Genomic DNA, 20,284 nt, shown 5'->3' with positions numbered 1-20,284 from the left:
CTCAATGTACCGAAGGCTTAACACAATTTCTTTTTAGGGTTCCGTACCTCAAAAGGAAAAACGGAACCCTTATAGGATCACTTTGTGTCTGTCTGCCTGTCAAGAAACCTAGAGGGTACTTCCCGTTGACCTAGAATCATGAAATTTGGCAAAAAAGTAGGTTTTAGCAGACTTGAGGGGGAAATCTAAAAACCGTGAATTTGTGGTTACATCACAAGAAAAAATTAAAATGTAAGTAAGATTACTATATCAAGTGGGGTACCATATGAAAGGGATTTACTTGTACATTCTAAAATAGATTTTTATTTATTTTTAGACATAAAAGTATTTGATATGTCGTGCAATATGTCGATTAAATACGATTGTAGTACGGAACCCTCAGTGCGCGAGTCTGACTCGCACTTGGCCGATTTTCTCTAGTAAAGTCTTTTTATTTCACAAACGCACCCACGAATTTTTGTACATTTCTTCGTAACAAAATAAATAGTTGACATCTTCAAAGGAAAAAATCCTGCAATAACATTGCTATTTTCTCTTAAAATGTAACGTAATGTAACGTATTCCGATTTTCAGTCGAGATTTTTAAGATATTCCGTGTATTTAGGGTCTGTTTACCTGAGGGTGGAGCCCTATAATAACATGATATTATAATAAAATCATTTCTATAAAATGCGGGGAGCATATGAATATTTATACTTGTACTTTACGGTAGGGCTTGGCAGATTCTCATTTTTTTTTAGTGCCAAGATAAAGTTATAAACAAAGTTTTATTAATGTATATATTTTGCCTCCCTACTTTTCCTGTAGTAATAGAATACTTTCACTATATTGATGGTGGGTTTATCGATTTAATTCTACGAGTATCTATATTGGACTGCAATGCAAACATGCTATTTTAATACTGTGTGATTGGTAAAACGTTACAATACCTTAATAGGGGTTTAGGGGTTAAATGCTATCCAATTATATTTATCCCCTTATAACCCCAGACGAAAATATACCATTTTTGAGTAGGTAAATGATCGTTACTAGGGTTCCGTACCTCAAGAGGAAAAAGGAACCCTTACTGTGTTGTCTGTCTGCTGTCTGTCTGTCTGTCCGTCTATCGTGTCTGTCAAGAAAACCTTAAAGGTACTTCTCGTTGACCTAGAATCATGAAATTAGGCAGGTAGGTCGATCTTATAACAGCAGTAAAGGAAAAACTCCGAAAGTCCTGAATTTGTGGTTACATCACAAACAAAATTAAAATGTGTTCATTAACAAGTACTAATTAGTATTTTCAATTTTCAAAGTAAGATTACTATTTACAATCTGTACATTCTAAAACAGATTTATTTATTTTTATGCATAATAGTTTTTGATTTATATCGTGCAAAATGTCGAAAAAAAACACCCAAGTACAAAACCCTCGATGCACGAATTTGATATGCACTTGACCGGTTTTACAATATATTTAAAAACCACGGATTCGATTCTTTAAAAATGAGAAAAAAAAGAAATGCATATTTCTGATTTCTTTCTGTGATTTCTAGATAATAGACACTGTATTAAATAATAATTATTCACTACCAATCACTTTCCATATGATAAATAAGAAAGTGTGTTTGTTTGTTGGTTTATTGATTTGTTGGTTTGTTCTTCAATCACGTTGCAACGGGGCACTCCAAGCACAGTTAACATTAGCATGTCGCTGACGCAACCATGAAGTTTTTGCTCATTTGAAAAGAAGTTAGCATTCAAAACAAACAACTGAACCAGCTGTTACATATTATACTGACGATGATAAGGATCTTGTTTTCTACATCATCATCATGATCAACCCATCGCCGGCTCACTACAGAGCACGGGTCTTCCTCTCAGAGTGAGAAGATTGGCAGACATCACACACCTTTGAGAACATTATGGAGAACTCTCAGGCATGCAGGTTTCCTCACGATGTTTTCCTTCACCATTAAAGCAAGTGATATTTTAATTAATTAATAATGCACATAACTCCGAAAAGTTTGAGGTGTGTGCCCGGGATCGTACCCCCGACCTCCGATTGGAAGGCGGACGTCCTAACCACTAGGCTACCACAGCTTCTAAATACATGTTTTCTACATAGCTGATACAAAATGTAGGTAGGTACTTACCTACTTACTGTTTTTGTTACAGCAGGCTTACCCGTGTCGCAGCATAAGGCCTGTCTTAATCATACATACACACATCAGGAGCGATGCTTGTCTAATCCACATCGCGACAAGTGATATATCACATGAACAAATTACGCGCAATGGGTGAAACCGGAGAAAAACAATTTGTTACGGTGACAAATGAGCCGCAAGACCGCTGTCAAGGTGATTTTAATTGTTACATTGTAATTTAGCTGCGTTAATATTTCGAAATTATTTTCATGTATTTTTTAGTAGGGCTGCAGCTGATGACGTTGGTGTAATTTTCGTATTTGCAAGCCTTGTACGTGTAGTTCGTACGTGTAGCCTAAATCCACGCGTACGAAGTCGCGGGCATTAGCTAGTATAAATATATATATAACTAGTAATTATTGAAATTCAATAACTGCGGGAAAATTATTCCTCATTCAACACAAGCATCATTAAAGAGTCTTGAGCATGTCTTAATTTAAAGTAAACATAACATTCAAAATCGGCTATAACTTTTAACAATGTCGAAAATGGAGGATTATAATAATTATTATGCTCATAAAATTGCGAAGTATCTCCCCCCTGTTGCCAACGTGAATTGATTGATTCCTCGTATTCTTATGATATTAAATATTATATTTTCACACAATAAGAAAGAATGACATATTTTTTTATAACTTAATTGGAATTTAAATGTAAGGATGAACACTTATTGCCTAAGTAAAAGTAGGGTGTGGCCTATGGAAGTTACCCAATTCATATCACAATTAATTAACATGCATCTAGTAATTTAGTAAAATAAGTAGAGGGTAAAGTAAGTTTAAAACAAAATTATCTGGCTGGTATTTATCGATATGATTGTGCCCCAAATAAAATAATCGCGAGAAAATCTAAAGAAGAATTAAGCCCTGCTGCGCTCCAGGCAAGCTAAAACTTGCTACCTCATTACATTAATTGCTCGTCGCAAAGAGAATAACTATTAAAAATTCATTGTTTTTAGCCTCTACCGAGTTCGCTTGGATAGGATTATTAATTTTTAATTCAGCTGAGACGGCCGTGCCTAATACTCTAATTTAAAATTCTTAGGAAACTTATTATTTAAGAGGGGCTCGCTCCCTAAGGATCTGATGCGTACTAACAATACCTCATAAAACGAATATGCGCAGTTATTTGCTTTAGAAAGGTGCACCGCTGAGGCGTGTGTTCGGGAGCTATGAAAATCTGTCGGCATTGGAGCGCGAGCAACAGGAATAAGCAGTGTAGTATGAATTTATTTTAAGGCTCGGAGTAGAGGCTAGCCTTGCACGCCCAGCGGTACATAAATTTTCCGTTGGTACCGCATCGAAACCGCAGTAGCTACAACGATCGCCGCGTCTCGTACGTGCTACGATGCCAAATAAAATGTTTAAAGAACCGGTGGGTAAATATTTTTTTTCAAATAAAGATGTTTTTAAGTTTGTCTCGTAATGTTGTTATACTCTTTCCACGAAAAGAAGGGCTATATAATATAGGGCTTTCTTTCTTTGTTACGTAGTCCAATACAAATGACAAAAGTAAAAAACTCATTAGGCGTTCGTCACCAACCAATCACAAATGAACCTATGTTTTCAAGTTGAATTTCGAATGTTTTTTGGAAGGTTTTCTAATAGAGTAGTACGGAAAACAGGTTCGTTTGCGATTGGTTGACCACTCAAAATAGTTAACACCCACAGAATTTTTTGGCTTGATCATTTGTCTTATACTAACTTCTCTTCCTGGATAGAGTATAGGTAGTGGTTCATCCATAATCTTCTATAATAAAAAAATGAATCACTAAATGTGTTGCTTATCGCAAATCTTGAAAACAGTTGAACCGATTTCGCTAATTCTTTTTTTATAATATTCCTTGAAGTATGAGGATGGTTCTTACGGAGAGAAAAATTTAAAAAAATTGAATCGACTGTTAGGCGGAACGAAGTTCGCCAGGGCAGCTAGTTTAGAATAAATAAAGAAATAGAAATTCTTACATTAGCCTCTAATTATAACATGTATTTACAGCAACATATTTTTTTGTTAAAAACATTCTTGGTTGCAAAAAATAGCACGACAGGTACCTACACTAGAAATCGAAATGGAACCGAGAAGAAATCGAGAAGAAATTGACTTCTAATCCACGCCCCAAGAAAATCCGAAAGTCATTTGTGGGAATGAGTGTAACCTTTAGAACATTGGCACATTTTGACCGACCAATCTTTTTCGTGCCTCCAACAAGCTTCCGAAAACCTAGAGAAGTAGAAGAGTAGAATTTCATTTAAAATTCCACATTTAAATACAAGTTCAATAAATCAATTAAAAATAAATAAAAAGCAAATAAGATTCAAGATCATTGAGAGTGTGAACTCACTCCAGCAATGAATTTTTGAAAAGAGCAACTGCTGAGTTTATTGTTGGTTCTTCACGGTAGGAAGAGAATTCCGAACATTTGGTTCAATTCAGCTGACCATTCATTCGACATTTATTTGATAATAAAAGACTATTATTTTTTATCTCTAGTTGCATCAGAAATCTACCCAAAAACGATTTGCCAGAAGTATTTTGGACATCTATTACGATATTTTAATACAGGAAACTTTATAAAATATAAACTCTGCGCATATTGCAGCCATAATAAAGTAAAGTATAATGAGTTTATTTTCAAGCTAAACTTGTTTTGCATTGCAGATTAATCCGGGGCAGTTTGTTAACTAAGATTATAAAGCTTTGTTTCCTTTTTACTTAGAGAAGTGTAAGGTAATAAAACCAGACTTCTTCAAAAAACAAAATGAATTTGGTGTCAGTAGTTGATAGTTGTATTAGTCTACGGTCTCATTGCGAAAAATTTCAACCAAGATATAAAGAAGCTATCGCTTAGCTGTTTGATCAAGGGCATGATACAGAAGGTTACTCGTGACGGAGATCGTGAGGAAGTTCCTCACTCTGGAAGCCCGAGCACTAGCAACTTAACGTTTCTGTTATTTTATTTTTTGAAATATTAAAAAAAATATGGCTGTAATGCGTAATGTAAAAAAAAGAGACAAAATTTTTATGACATATTTTATTTATTTATAAAAGAGTCAGTCAGAAAAGCAGGCGAATTATTAGGTATTTATAGATGAGTTTAGTTAAAATGTCCTCTCATATTAAACTTGCGCGCGGATATGGATCGCAAGGCGTAGAGGTTTATCGAGAGTTTTAGTATTTAAACTAACCTAACTGAAATATTAACTTGATTGGGGAACAAATGCTTATTGCAACCACTTGATTGAAATAGCGACCTAAACACATAAAAACACAATCGGAGACTTACGTAATGCTGTATATGCCTATAATTGATGATTGTAGTAGGACTGGAATTGTTTGTGACATGTTTTTAATATTTGTGAATGTTGTTACAATTTATCGTTGGCATATCTAATAAAATAAAATAAAATAAAATAAAATAAAATAAAATAAAATAAAATAAATTATTTAATAGTCGTCGAGTCTCGAGTCATAGCGAGACTGCCTTCAAAACGGTCAAACACCCGCATTTAAACAAATCGATTCAAAATGCCTGCCCCGCCACAAATCGCGTGACATCGGATGAGTCAAATAATGTCCAATTCATTAAACTAACTTCAATAAATAAATTTATAATCTTGATCATTACTTTGAATTAAAACCAATTCTTTAAAATAAGCTAAAAATAACTAGTAATTTAGTCAGTGTTGCTGACATTTATGGTTCCCATGCAACTTCTTTTCCAAAGCCGGCAAATGTAAATAAACACTTGGTTCAATAGTTTGAGATGGGAAAACACGTCATGTTCAAATATCCATGCAATCGGACAAGATACATGCGTACGCCTTCTAAAAATACAGCTTTACTAGTTATCCCACCCATGCAGGCTTGGGCGATTCATCTAGTCTTTCGTAAAGTAACGTAAAATGCGCACTCTGGAATGAACTCAGCTAAAACTACCTAACTCCAGCAGATAATAAGCTTGTGTTTGCAATTAAACAGCGCAACAAAAGGAATAAGCGATCTGAGACGGAAACATACAGTGTATTACTTACTCTCCGGCTCCAAACAAGAGTTACGGATTTGGATTATTAACAGAGTGTAGTAAACTAGGGAACTTTCTCGTGGTTTTGTGTTGAAACGTCGCTATTTTAATTTCAATAAGAAATTCAGACTTCAATTTTTAAGTAGGAATATCAGACGAGTCGCAGTGAGTCGCTGGATTCAGGCCGCGCAAGACCGTGGCGTGTGGAAGTCCCTACAAGAGACCTATGTCCAGCACTGGACGTCTATCGGTTGATGATGATGATCAGAAACATAGACAAAGACAATTTTTTTTAATTCATAGACTAGCGCTTGGCTGCAATCAGACCTGGTAGCAAGTGATGATTCGGCCTAAGATGGAGCGCACTTGATAGTAGAAAGGAGGAACCAGGTCAAAAAGTTCTTGGGCACACTCTCCGAAATATATCCTGTAGAATACCGATAGATAGGCAACTTTGCGTTGATGTTCCAAACTTTATAGTTTAGATTCGACCAGCGCTTCGTTACCAATGAGTCTTCTACCGCGACCGTCCTCCAAATCCAATGCATGAAGCGGATACTTGGCAGAGCCATCCCATTAATGGCTGCAATACTCCATGCACGTCCGAACTTGTGCTTGATATAGAGTAACAAGCTGTTCCGGCGTGAAGTATCGTTTGACTTTGTTGAGGATGCCAAGTTTCTTGCCAGCAGTTTTTGCTTTGGACTCGATGCACTGTCCAAAGTTGAGATTGGACGATATGTTGACTCCTAGAAGCTCGACCCTGTCGAGTTATCGGAACGGGTATGTTTCGGAAAGTCGGGGGGAGTGGAAATTAACTGCGTTTCCCAGTAAGTAAACAGGCTTGCAGTTTGCCGACGTTAAAATTGACTAGATTGGCGTCACTTCAATCAGCCATCTCATTCAAGGTCAAATTAACACGTTCTATCAAGACCTCTCTGAGCTGAAGGATCTCAGCTCCACTGTTGACCGATTACATCGAAACCAGTACCTGTTGATCCGACAGGAGGTCATTTTGTTCGAGGTATACCAGCTGTAGCCCGTTACTCAATACACTCTCCAAACTTTTACAAAGTATTGAGGTGACTGCGATAGGCCTGTAGTTGGCCGGATCAGTACCGACTGCCCTTTTTAGGAACTGGCTGTACGCTGGCAATCTTCCAAGCTTTTGGAACTTGATCAGATTTTAGAGAGAGGAGATACAAGCGTGTTAAGACAGGAGAAAACTCAGGAGCACAGATCTTCAAGACTACTGCTGGTATAACGTCTGGACCGCTGGCTTTGTTCACATCCAAGTTGCGGATTACTTTTAATACCTCATTTTGGTGGACGCATATCTCTGGCATGGCCGCAAGATGGTAAACAAGATGGTGGAGCATTTCCTACAATATTGGTCTTGAATTTTCCGCAAACAGAGTTGCCAAAGTTATCTGTTACGGTAGAGGCCTGTGATCCAACTGGTTTCAGTAGAGGTGGCAGGGAAGGACGATATAATAGATTTGAGAGAGACCAAAAAGCTTTACTACCACGTAGATAGGCCACTAATTTGGCTCCAATATGGTTAGTACGATTAAAATAAGCCTTTTTGAGGGCAAAGTTGACGGCAAACTTGAACGTTCTCTTCTTTGTGTTGATGTCCGGAGCTTTTACGGAGCGGGCTTCTGCCTACGTAACAAACGCTAAGTTTTTGCGGGCCGCTGCATTGGCAATATTGCGTTGTACCACCAAGGAACTTTGCCATCGAATGATACGTCAGCGTATGATATAAAGTACTCCATCACTTGACTGACGTATCACTTCCGATATGGTTTGTTCACAGCTCGACGGATCGCTCGAAGAGAAGCAAAATTTGCCGCCAAGGGTAAGATGCGAAAAAGTGTCGCATCTCAATCTGACTTTATATCGCCACACACGTCTAGGTTTGTTTAACCTCTGAAATTCAAATAAAACTTTTAAACATGTATTACATTTTCGAGTTAAATATTTTGTAAACATTCATTAGTAAAAACAGTGCTCAAACTTTCAACAGTCATCACGAATGTAATCTAGGGTACACGTAAATAATGATGCACCCAGGGACTTTACAGCCGCGCTTGTGAACACAAAATGTGGTTCGTTACGTCAACTTGCTCGTTTCAGACATTAGGTAGAAATTAATGATGTAGCACGAAGCCTTGCCAGACTGATGTAGAGGTACATAAGGTACATCTAGAATACAATCCAGGTAGGAACCCAGTAAGTTACCTATGTTTGAGCTATTTTTCGATCAACTGTGAAACTTCAACTTTCTAAGATTTGATGCTGGGATCTTCAACGTTAGCTTCTTCATAAGCCAACCTATGACTCTTTACCCATGTACGAAACTAGCGTTATAAGTTCGGGAACGCATTGGCTGATGCTGCAAAAAGGTGGCAGTGGTTAGATCGGAAATATCCCCTCCACTGTCATTAGAGCTCTTTATACAAACCAACTATAGTTCTAGCATCCAGATAGTATAACTAAAAAAACTTCTTTTACTCTTGACAATTTTTTTACCATAGCAAGTTTTTCTGTTAGAGCTCAATTAGACGGTTCATCAAAAGATTTATTTTTAGGAATGAGACCCAAATACACTTAGAAAATTTTGAAGGCTCTAACAACCATCTCATTTTTCTATTCCAGGAGCGGTGGACCTACAAGATTATATTAAACTAGCTTATGCTCGCGACTTCGTCCGCGTGGACTTCAAAAATTTATAACCCCTCAGCTGTGCGTTGATAGATCAGTCAATCAGTCAGTCAGTCAGTCACCTTTTCCTTTTATATATTTAGACTAAAGATTAACTAACGTCCTGGGTAGGTACGGGGACAGGCATTGGGGTGCAACTTCTGTTGACACATTGACCCCGTGACAGCGCGAAGACAGGGAGTCACAGCAGAAATGAATGAAATGAGAGTTGCATTTTGTTCCGTTCACCTAGGGGCCATCCATGAGTGCTCAAAATTCTTACGAGACATATACAGACCACGGTTAATTGCCTCAACAGGTGATATCGGTAGGGCCCCTCATTTTGATGATTTTGGATGATTCGAATAGTAATTAGATTAGGCTAGCTTCAAGTTATATTCTAACATATCCAAATAAAAAAACCAACTTAATATAATAGGGTACATAATACACGTAAGGAGATAATCAGTACCCTTATTATAAATGCAAAATTGTGTTTGTTGGTTAGTTTATTTATTTGTTGGTTTGTTGGTTTGTCCTTCAATCACGTCGCAACAGTGCAAGGGATTGACGTGATTTTTGCATGGGTATACAAAAAGACCTGGAGAGTAACGTAGGCTACTTTTTATGCCGGAAAATCAAAGAGTTCCCGCAGGGTTTTTAAAAAACCTTATTCCACGCGCAAGAAGTCGCGGGCATTAGCTAATACTAATTAATTATTCACTGGAAAACATAGATAGTGAATGAATGTTTAATTTTGAGTTAATATGACGTGCAAGGTAAAGCCAATTTAATTCAATGCTGTGCGTCCAATCACCGTGGCGTGTTTATTTCAGCCTTTAGATTAGGTGAATTCTCTACGCAAAACGCTCATCAAAGCGCATTAGCACACTAATAAAGCGTCCACAGAAAGCGTTTAATTGTCATGGAATGGTCGCCAAATACCGCATGTTCCTTTGTGCGCCACACTATAATATGTGCTCGTATATTACCTCCAATGCTCGATGAGCTGTGACTGAGTATATAGTGGGATTTCAATAGAATGCTTTATTTGAATCAGAGTATATAATAATACGAAAATCTATAGGTACTAAACTAGTGCAATTTTTAGGCTGGTAACATCAAAATGTATAAGCTACCAAACAAAACAAAAAGGAACGTATTTTCACGGACTCGGATCGGATGTACTAGTACCTACTGAACCTATTACACAACTATTTGCATGAAACAAAACCAACAGCGGCAATGATGTGCACTGCGTCCAACTTCACAGTGATTTATTATAAGACACATAACTTCAAGACAGAAGGTTTAAAGTTTTGAAGGGGATCCGTAACTACCCTCCCTAGGATTCTAATTGTTTTGTTTACGGTCTCCGTCCGCATTGTTTGACTTCAGGATGAGAATTAAACTCAACTGTAATTGTTTATGGTAACATCTATTACCCTTTATGAGTTTACGAATAAATTGAATATCCTCGAGTGCAGGTTTACATAAACGTTGTTACGTATATGGTTCCGCGGGGTGATTCGCTAACTCAGTGTCTAACACTGAATGATAGCCGCTGGAACTCATTTGACATTGGTTGGCTCTACATTGCTGCTTGATTAAGTGATATGAAAAATATTTTTGTGGAAACAACCTTTAATGGATTAATTATAAATGACAATTAATGAGCATGGTGGATATCATTCAGAGTTAGAGACTGAGTTAGCGAATCAGTAGACTGGTATCACATACGAACTAAACTTCTGTTAAGCCATTATCAGAATCATCACGGAGTTGAGACGTTGATGGCATTAAACTCTGTGTCTCGCAGACTATGTAAAGCCAATGGTCCTGCGCTTGATTTCTCACCAGTCGTGTCGGATTGTCGAACAAATAGAGTGAGGGAATAGAGTGTGTATCTGAGTTCTTATGTATCTAGTCTTCGTTGAGACTGGCTAATATTTCCGAAATTATGTCAGGAGAACATGATTATAGACACTACATACTAATAATATATTTTTATAAGCCTATAGTTATAGAGCATAAATTAAAACATTATTATATATTATGATGGGAAGGTACCTACATGCACAAATTTTCTTTAATAATGAAACTTGGCAACTACTAGTTTACTATATTACCTACTAAGTATATTTTTTTAGTAAGTCTTTGATTACGATATCACCTTATAATAGGTGACGGTGCTGTCTGAGATAAAAGCGAGCTAATCTGGGAAAGACATGGCAATTTCTTTTTAGGGGATTCATTAGAGGATATGGGGTTTCTACGCAGCATCAAACCCACGGCGGAAGTTTTCTACCATAATAATCATACTTTAGACATGTACTTTAAGTGCACTTAGATAAAACCGTCATATTAGGTATGTCTAACTATGTTGCACACAATCTCTAAACTAAACTAAAATGACAGGTCTAACTGTATTGCTCTGCCTTTTATAATTATCTCTGCTAAAAAGGATAGGTAGCACTAGATTTAGACTTGTCAATTTAGTTTAGAAATTGTGTGCAACAGAATTAGCCCCACTGTGTGCTTCCATATCTCTCATTTCCGTACTAATTGACATTTGATTTGATGACCCCAAAAACAGAATGCACAATATTATGCTAATGGAAATCGCATCGCAACATCCAAATCAAAATTGTAACAGATCGGCTATGGATATTAAATGAACACTGTGATTTCTAGTACCTAAATCATTGTCATCATCACTCACTAAAGAACACGGCTCTCCTCTCAGAATGAGAAGTGTTTTGGCCTCAGTCTACCACGTTGGCCAAGTGCAGATTTGCAGACTTCAAACACCTTTGAGAACATTATAAAGAACTCTCAGGTATACTGGTTTCCTCACGATGTTTTCCTTCAGTACCTAAATATCATGACGAAATTTGATCGAAAAGTTAAAGATTATTCCAATCAAACTTCTACTCCAAGTTGATTTTTACCTAGAGCGGCGGCTACTAAGGCAGAAAGGGCCAAGAGGCGCAAATATGAGAATATAGAAAATAGTTTCATATTTGTGCCTTTTGGGGTGGAGACCATGGGTTCGTGGGGCGAGGATGCTAGATCCTTTTTTAAGGACCTTTCATCCCGTCTCGCGGAATCCACGGGGGACCGGAGGGCTGGCAGTTACCTCGGTCAGCATATTAGTCTGGCCATTCAACGAGGTAACGCTGCCAGCGTTCTGGGCACCCTGCCTCGTTGCGGTGGTTTAGATGATATTTTCGACTTGTAATTTTTATGTTCTAGAATAAGTTTGGTATTTTTGTTTTTTGTAATTTAATAATATATTATATTATTCTTTTTACCTAAATAAAATAATCTTATGAGTACTTTGCACCTGAATAAATATTGAACCTACTTACTACCGAAAATTATTGTCTTCAAGAATTGGTGTCTATACTTAAAATATTTTTTAAGAAAAAGACAAGTTACATTTGAATACTATTTTATACTTACCTAGATTTTTGAATAACAAAACTATAAGAGTCCCCGCAGACCACAAACTTTTTATCGGCCGATAGTTTGGTCGGTTTCTTAATCAGTATGAAGATGTAATCGTTATAATTTGCGCACTTACATACATCTTCATACTGATTAAGAAACTGGCTGACTCTAAACATTATGACTAAGTATGAGTTCCAAAAACCGATTGTGAAAGTTATGAGATTCAGCAGAAAATATTTTAAATTCAAATAACCGTTAATTAATAAAAACAACAACTTACTCAATCAAGTATTTTCAACCATGTTAACAATCAGTTCTTTGACAGAAAATTCGATACTACAATCATTTTTTGCAAATATAATAAACTTATGTAGATTCTATTTAGATTTTTTATTTCGGGTTTTTTAAAATAAATTTTATATTGTTGTTTTTAGGATTCCATACTCGAACTGTGCCAACGGGATCCTATTACTAAGCCTCCGCTGTCTGTCCGTCCATCCATCCGTCCGTCTGTCTGTCTGTCTGTCAGCGGGCTGTATCTCGTGAAGTGTAATAGGTAGATAATTGAAATTTGCCGCACAATTAACACAAAGAGCCGGTGCCAATTAGCCGCACAAACCGTCTATCTACTCTTCATATTGTTTTGTGACTCCACATTAGCACCTCATTGGACCTACTCGACTGGAATGTGTGCCCTAGGTACATAAACTCGTCTTCAATTTCGACCACTTAGGTTGGTTTAATATAAGACAAATTAATACTTCGTAGTATAATAATTCAACCAGTATTTCAATAAAACGAGACGGGTGGAAACGGGGCTGGTTTTTACCTTCCTCCGTAATAGAATTTTAGGTTACAATTTAATATTACAGATATTGCGTGATTTATTACGTCTCTCATATTTCATTGTAATTAGTTAAAGCGATGTAGTTTTTAAACAAACCGTTTTTTATGCTGAGTATAAAGAACAGATCACGTAATTTAATTTTTGTATCACTATTTTTTATATAAAGCCCACTCATAATAAAACTTGCAGTAAGTAAGCTCTGGCAAGTCACTTATATAGTGTAAAGTTGTCGCCGCAAGTCAATTTCTGTAAGTTTTAGTGTACAAGATTGTCAGAAATTACTTGCTGCAAGTATATTTTATTATATTTAGACTATGGACCTTAGACATCGTAGAGATAAAATTAAATTAATACTTATTAAGTTATAGTTGGAAACCAAAGCATCCGCGCTTGGAGAGTGCGTAGGAGAACTTGGACAATCCAATATCAATTCAAATAGCTAAGTTTCCTATTGTTCGAAATTTTTTATTAAATGAAGTATGCTACCCTAGTACCTACCTACTAACAATAATAAATAATAATTAAACGTCTGAGTCTGCCTTAAGCTATTTCGCTTAAGTAGTTGAATGGATATGGCTGTTGATGGTGAAATAAGTAAGCAGTAGTGTAAACCATGTACCCTTTATAGTATGTACAGATCAGTGGTAAAGATGTCTCGTTTTAACTACGTCTGAAACTACGTTTGAAATACCTGAGCAAAATAAAATTACGCTCTATAGATCTAAGCCTAATCTGTGTTAAATGTTAATAGTCTTATTGAACTTTTGCGTTTGTATGCTGCGTGTATGCACTGTGTTTACGCCTAAACATAAGCCCGTCAAAGGTTTGTTTGTTTCAGTCATCATCATCATCATGATCAACCCATCGCCGGCTCACTACAGAGCACGGGTCTCCGCTCAGAGTGAGAAGGGTTTTGGCTCTAGTCTACCACGCTGGCCATGTGCGGATTGGTAGACTTCACACACCTTTGAGAACATTATGGAGAACTCTTTGGCATGCAGGTTTCCTCACGATGTTTTCCTTCACCGTTAAAGCAAGTGATATTTAATTAATTAAAATGCACATAACTCTGAAAAGTTAGAGGTGCGTGCCCGGGATCGAACCCCCAACCTCCGATTAGAAGGCGGACGTCCTAACCACTAGGCTATCACAGCTTTAATTGTTAATTTCAATGCGTTATAAGAATACAGTGTATTTTTTTTATTAAATCAAAAACAATTACACGTTCAACTTTGTGTAAGTATATGCCAGGGTGGAAATATAAAATACATTTCGAGGTGTGTTAGAGTGGGGTCGAATACCTTGCTCTTGCGGGCATAATTTGTCACTGTCCCCGCCAATTTCCCCTTGTAACTAGTTTTTTCTTTGCCAAGCGTAAATTTAATTTCAGCTCTTTGTTGAACCGGTTTGAAGCGGTACTCGGTGTTTTCGGAGTGTGTAGTTTGAGTTCTTTTTGTTTGTTAGTACGCTGCAAAAGGGTTTCTTATGTCCATTGGGTAATGTTATTATTTTTGTGCAGAATATATGTAGCTAAGTACAACTTAAGCCACCTATTACCTTTTTATAGACTAGCGCTTGGCTGCAATCAGACCAACTGGCATGTGATGATGCAGCTTAAGATATAGAGCGCACTTGCCTAGAAGGTGCCTATTCACTTTTGACTTGAAGGTACCTATTTTAAAAGTGGAGGGAAACACTGTTGCCAGAAGGGCGTTCAGCGTATCAGTTCCAATAAGAAACGAGGAAGAAATACATATTCTGTGAAAATTTTACCTGTATTATGGTTCACGAGATACAGCCCGCTGACAGACAGACAGATAGACGGACATACAGAGGAACGAACAGCGGAGGCTTGTAATATGGTCCCGTTGACATAGCAAAAACCCTAAAAATGAAATAATTTAAGTAATTACAACATAATAATTGCTATTACGATGCTTGGTCGCTAACTATGGGCCTCATAAGAAAGCTCAGAGTCACTCAGCGGGCGATGGAGACAGCTATGCTTGGAGTTTCTTTACGTGATCAAATCAGAAATGAGGAGATCCGTAGGAGAACTAGAGTAACCGACATAGCTCAACGAATTGCGAAGCTGAAGTGGCAATGGGCAGGGCACACACACATAGTTCGTACAACCGATAGACGTTGGGGTCCCAAGGTGCTAGAATAGCGACCTCGCACTGGAAGACGCAGCGTTGGAAGACCCCCCACTAGATGGACGGATGACATCAGACGAGTCGCAGGGAGCCGCTGGATCCAGGCGGCGCAAGACCGTGGCGTGTGGAAGCCCCTACAAGAGACCTATGTCCAGCAGTGGACGTCTATTAGTTGATGATGATGATGATGAATTGCTATTAATCTTTGAACTGATCAAAGATAAATGTATGTATATATTTTTTAAGCATTACATGTGCGACGATTTCCATTTTAATCGGTTTGATAGGATTCAGTAAAGGATGCCGGAGGGTGTAACGCAAGTGGCGTGAAATAAAGCCCCTGTTATTTCTCACGAACCTTCAGCCCTTGTGTTACAGATCTCATCATTGCTGCATGAGTGGTTTACTCATAAAATCACTCGAATATCCCTAGACGGTGAACCATATTTTTTACACTTGAAATAAAGTAAGTTTGATTTTTTCAAATGACTGCACTATTTTTGATCAATAAATATTTAATTGCATTTTAAAGTAAACTACCGATTAAATGTAAAATGAAAAATTTATTTTTGTATAGGACAACTTCTTTATAATGTTCTCAAAGCCACCAAGCTTGGCCAGCGTGGTGAACTATGGCATAATCTTTCTCATCAAAGGCTAAGAATACGTCGCGACTCTGCTAAACGGTATAGATGGATGTTTAGGTACACAAATCCTGCTAAACTACGCACAATTTGAATAATATGTTGATACGATATTATTTTTTGTACTTCACTGTATTAAAACATTGATACAAAGGTCAAAACTACATCCTAATACATTTTTTACTATTTTACTGGGTTACAGTCACTAAAATGGACCTATACGAGTACGCTGAAAGAAGTGAGCCGATTCAAAGCGTCCCACCGAGCGTACAGGGAATTTAAAATTGACACTTGTGTCAAATGGTCTTCATCATCATACTCTAGGATGGCTGGTTTAGGGTGGATAAAAAAAGAATAAGCCTAATTACCGACCAATGAACTTAAAAAATGCTCTGGCACAACTATTATGTGGCCACACCCTTTGAAGTGGTCTTCTTTATAAATACATATCTTAAAATAATATCTGGAGAGTACAGAACCTGGCTTCGTCTAGTCTTACTTACATGGCATTATGCCAAAGCCACCGCCGCCGTAGAGCACTTTCGTATTATTTATTAATTTATTGCTTTTCTTTGTCTGAAATTTCCAGGTGACCTAGATGTGATTTATGTTATTAACTTTATAGTAAAAGAAAACAGGAATTCGAGATTTTTAGGATTATCCCAAAGAATAACAGATTATTATATTATAATATAAGCTAAAATCCTATTCAATTAACAAACTGTAACGATCCCCATTTTTGTATTAAATGTAATGTAATAAGTGTACACTACCATTATGTATTAATAAGTAGACGGAATGACACACTTTTTAAACCTTCGTGGTTTTTTGCTGTGTCTAAATTAGATTTGTTAAACATTCTCTATGTTGGTAATTAACAAAAAAAATTGAAGTTGGTAACATTTTCAAATTTTAGTAATAATAATATTACAAGGTACCCGCGAATGTGTCTGTATAGGTTTCGGTTTTAAAAAAACTCGTTATACTTATTTTGACGTTACGGAGTATCTCTGTACCAAACGTCGTCTAAATTGATGATTTTTAGTCTATCTGTCTATTTTTCCTATTATGGTATGTTCGTAAAACCGATTTAGACGACATATTTTAATGTAGATAACGGGTACATACCACGATTAATTTTGCGTTTTTAACTGTCGATATTTCAACCCAAATCGTGGTCACGACGGGACTATACGGTGCTGCGAGAGATGAAGTTCGAGCTGTCAAGGGAAATAGCTAACTAACCTCTTTCGACAATTAAAAACGCCAAATTAATCGTGGTATGTACCCGTTATGTAGGTACATTAAAATATGTCATCTAAATCGGTTTTGCAAATATATCATGAAAAGGAAATAATAGACAGATAGACTAAAGTTACTTTCACATTTGTATTAGAATAGATTTTGTGTCTAATCATTACATATCAAACCACTGTGAAAGTTTTTACCTACAAAAAAAAATAGTTGTAAAAGAAAGTGATAGCCTTGTGGTTAATAGTTTAGTTTTCTATTGGCAGGTCGGGGGTTCAATCTCGAGCACGCACCTTTTCGGTGTTATGAGCGTTTAAACAATTAAATATCACTCGTTTTAATCGATGAAGGAAAACATCGTGAGAAAAATCTGCATAGATGAGAGTTCTCTATAATGTTCTCAAAGGTCTGCCAACGTGGCTGACTATGACCTAACCCCGTCTCATTGTGAGAGGAGACCCGAGCTTAGCCGTGAACCTGCGATGGGTTTATCATAATGATGACGATGAAAAAAAATTGTTGATGTATTTTATTGAAATAATATACAAGTTTTGGTGACATAATACACGATGTCACGTCGTGAGTAATAATGATTAAGCATTTCATGTTTATTTCAAAGGGATTAAACCAATAATTTAAAACGAAGTCTTTTCGCATTGGCGCTCGGTGTGGCAGTCAAGAGACATTATCAACGTGCCTGTCACGTACAGTGGTTGATTTGAGTGCTCATAAAAATATTATATTCAATTTAAGCACCGTAATAATATTATTGAATTCTATTATATTTTCCTCATACTGTAACAGTTTTATTTTACACGCTCTATTTCGTATAGATAGTGGTACTGATTCTGAGCACAACTAAATTTTAGAGTATTCGCATCCTCTTTTTACTAACGCAATATGAAAAGGACAGACGCAGTTTGACAGTTAGACACGTAACTCCTAAAAGTTGGAGATGCTTTCCTGGGATCAAAATCCCGACCCCTCGATCGGGAAGTGGACGGCCTAACCACCAACCTAACATGGCTTTTACAATACGAAGACAATATTGTAATGAGAGAGATTCAAGTTCCAACGAACACTTATTTTTTGCATTAGACTGCTGAAATGATATGACTGCTGATAATTATCATCATCATCATCATTATCAACCAATAGACGTTCACTGCTGGACATAGGTCTCTTGTAGGGACTTCCACGCGCCACGATCTTGCGCCGACTGGATCCAGCGGCTCCCTGCGACTCGTCTGATGTCGTCCGTTAATAATACAAGGTTAGAATTCGTATGTATCGGGATCGGTTTTGCTTCACTTAACTCGGAAAACTTGAGAAAATTGGAAATTGGTACGTTCCCTAACGATTTTGAATGCGGTTATGCTGGCACAATGGCAAAGTACTGTGTAGGTAATTTTTCCACTGAAAGTATGTAGGCTATTATTGAATTTTGTTCCAATATTGAATGTCGTGGGATACAATTTTGGCAAGACGAAATTTTATGCTACGTTTTTTTTCCGTTGGCATAAAATTTCTAAGAACTGTTCAAATGCCAGTTGGAGTAGCACACGAAGGCTTTTGTAACATCAAACAAAATATCGATAACACAATGTATTTAATTATTTGTTACTAGCTGATGCCCGCGACGTCATTCGCGTGGATTTAGGTTTTTTTTAAAACCCCGTGGGAACTCTTTGATTTTTCAGGATATAAATTAGCCTATGTCACTCTCGAGGTCTTTAACTATGCTCATGCAAAAAATCACGTCAATCCGTCGCGTTGCTCCGCTGTGACGTGATTGAAGGACAAACCAACAAACAAATAAACCATCAAACAAACACACTTTCGCATTTATAATATGGATTACCATATTATAAATGCGAAAGTGTGTTTGTTTGCGAAATTTGTTTGTTTAAGAAATACATACATAGATTCATAAGACACAGCTTGCTAACAGATAGACGTATAGACAGGAGGACAGCGGAGGCTTAGTAATAGAATTCCGTGGGTACACTTCGGTCACGGAACCCTAAAAATCGTCTCGTATGACACACTCTTCATTTATACATTTTTATTTATGCATAGATAAATGAATAAAATTAAAAATGTGATTCACACTTTTGTAAATAAATTATGTATGTGCGCTCTAAACAACATATTCCGCATTAACTGAATCAATTTGTACTCTGTAGACCTAATTAATGCATTGTACAATATCTGATTTACGGTAGCTGATAAGATTCATCACTAGATAAAGTACTTAGTTTAATAAAAAACGAAAAATGTAAACATATTAAAAATGCAATTCGGTAAAGTAAGAATAGTGGTGCTACTGAACAACACAGTCCAAATCAATGGAGGCATTGAGGATTTAATTTTATTGAGTTAATATGTTTTTCATAAATTTATTGTTGTGGCGTAGAATAAAAATAAAACCCATAACAAACAGAATACAAAGTTGTGGGCGAAATGTAATTTAATAATTTACTTTCCCATTCTATTTGATTGTATTTTTGTCCTCGTACACGGCAAGACAATCAAGTAAATACTTACGAATCTTTTGAGACTAAAGCAATACGAGTAATTTCGTCTCGAAGTTTATTAAAACATAATTCTATTTGGAAATACTGACAGAGATAAAAGTGAAAAGAAAAATGAAAAATCGCTTTTTACGTCGGCCCATCTATCTAATAAACCTAATATTGGTTCGATACGCGCTCAAGAGGCGTGAAATGACGACCCCGCTCCCTACCTCTTTAGGGGAGATCTGCCACCATTCAGCGTTGACCTCAGCTATTTTATGGTTCTTCAGTCTTACTGGGCTTTAAAAGGGAAATTGTAAAACTGATTGAGCTCTTGTTAAAATGGCGTATGACAGTGCACCTTCCTTGCGGTTTTGCACTGAAATGTTGTAAAACTATAACTTTCCTTGTAGCTTTTCGATAACAAGATTTTTAGGGCAGAAAAACGTTAACTGAAAGCATATCTGACATTTTACTAGGTATAATTTTAATATTGATCTTTGTCTT

At 36.8% G+C, this 20,284-nt stretch overlaps 2 protein-coding genes across 3 annotated transcripts in view; one reads left to right on the top strand and one right to left on the bottom strand.

Annotated features, from left to right (window-relative positions):
• LOC117995703 (discoidin domain-containing receptor 2-like) overlaps window positions 1–20,284 on the bottom strand; it is a 214,913-nt gene that overhangs the window by 92,735 nt on the left and 101,894 nt on the right. The gene's annotated exons all lie outside the window — the stretch shown is intronic.
• Window positions 1–20,284, top strand: part of LOC117995251 (succinate dehydrogenase [ubiquinone] iron-sulfur subunit-like) — a 58,055-nt gene that overhangs the window by 27,639 nt on the left and 10,132 nt on the right. The window lies entirely within an intron of this gene.

The sequence above is a fragment of the Maniola hyperantus genome, chromosome Z (genome assembly GCF_902806685.2).
Source record: "Maniola hyperantus chromosome Z, iAphHyp1.2, whole genome shotgun sequence".
NCBI classification, from domain to species: domain Eukaryota; kingdom Metazoa; phylum Arthropoda; class Insecta; order Lepidoptera; family Nymphalidae; genus Maniola; species Maniola hyperantus.
The sequence above is the reverse complement of the archived record's forward strand: the minus strand, read 5'-3'. Positions and strand labels throughout refer to the sequence as shown.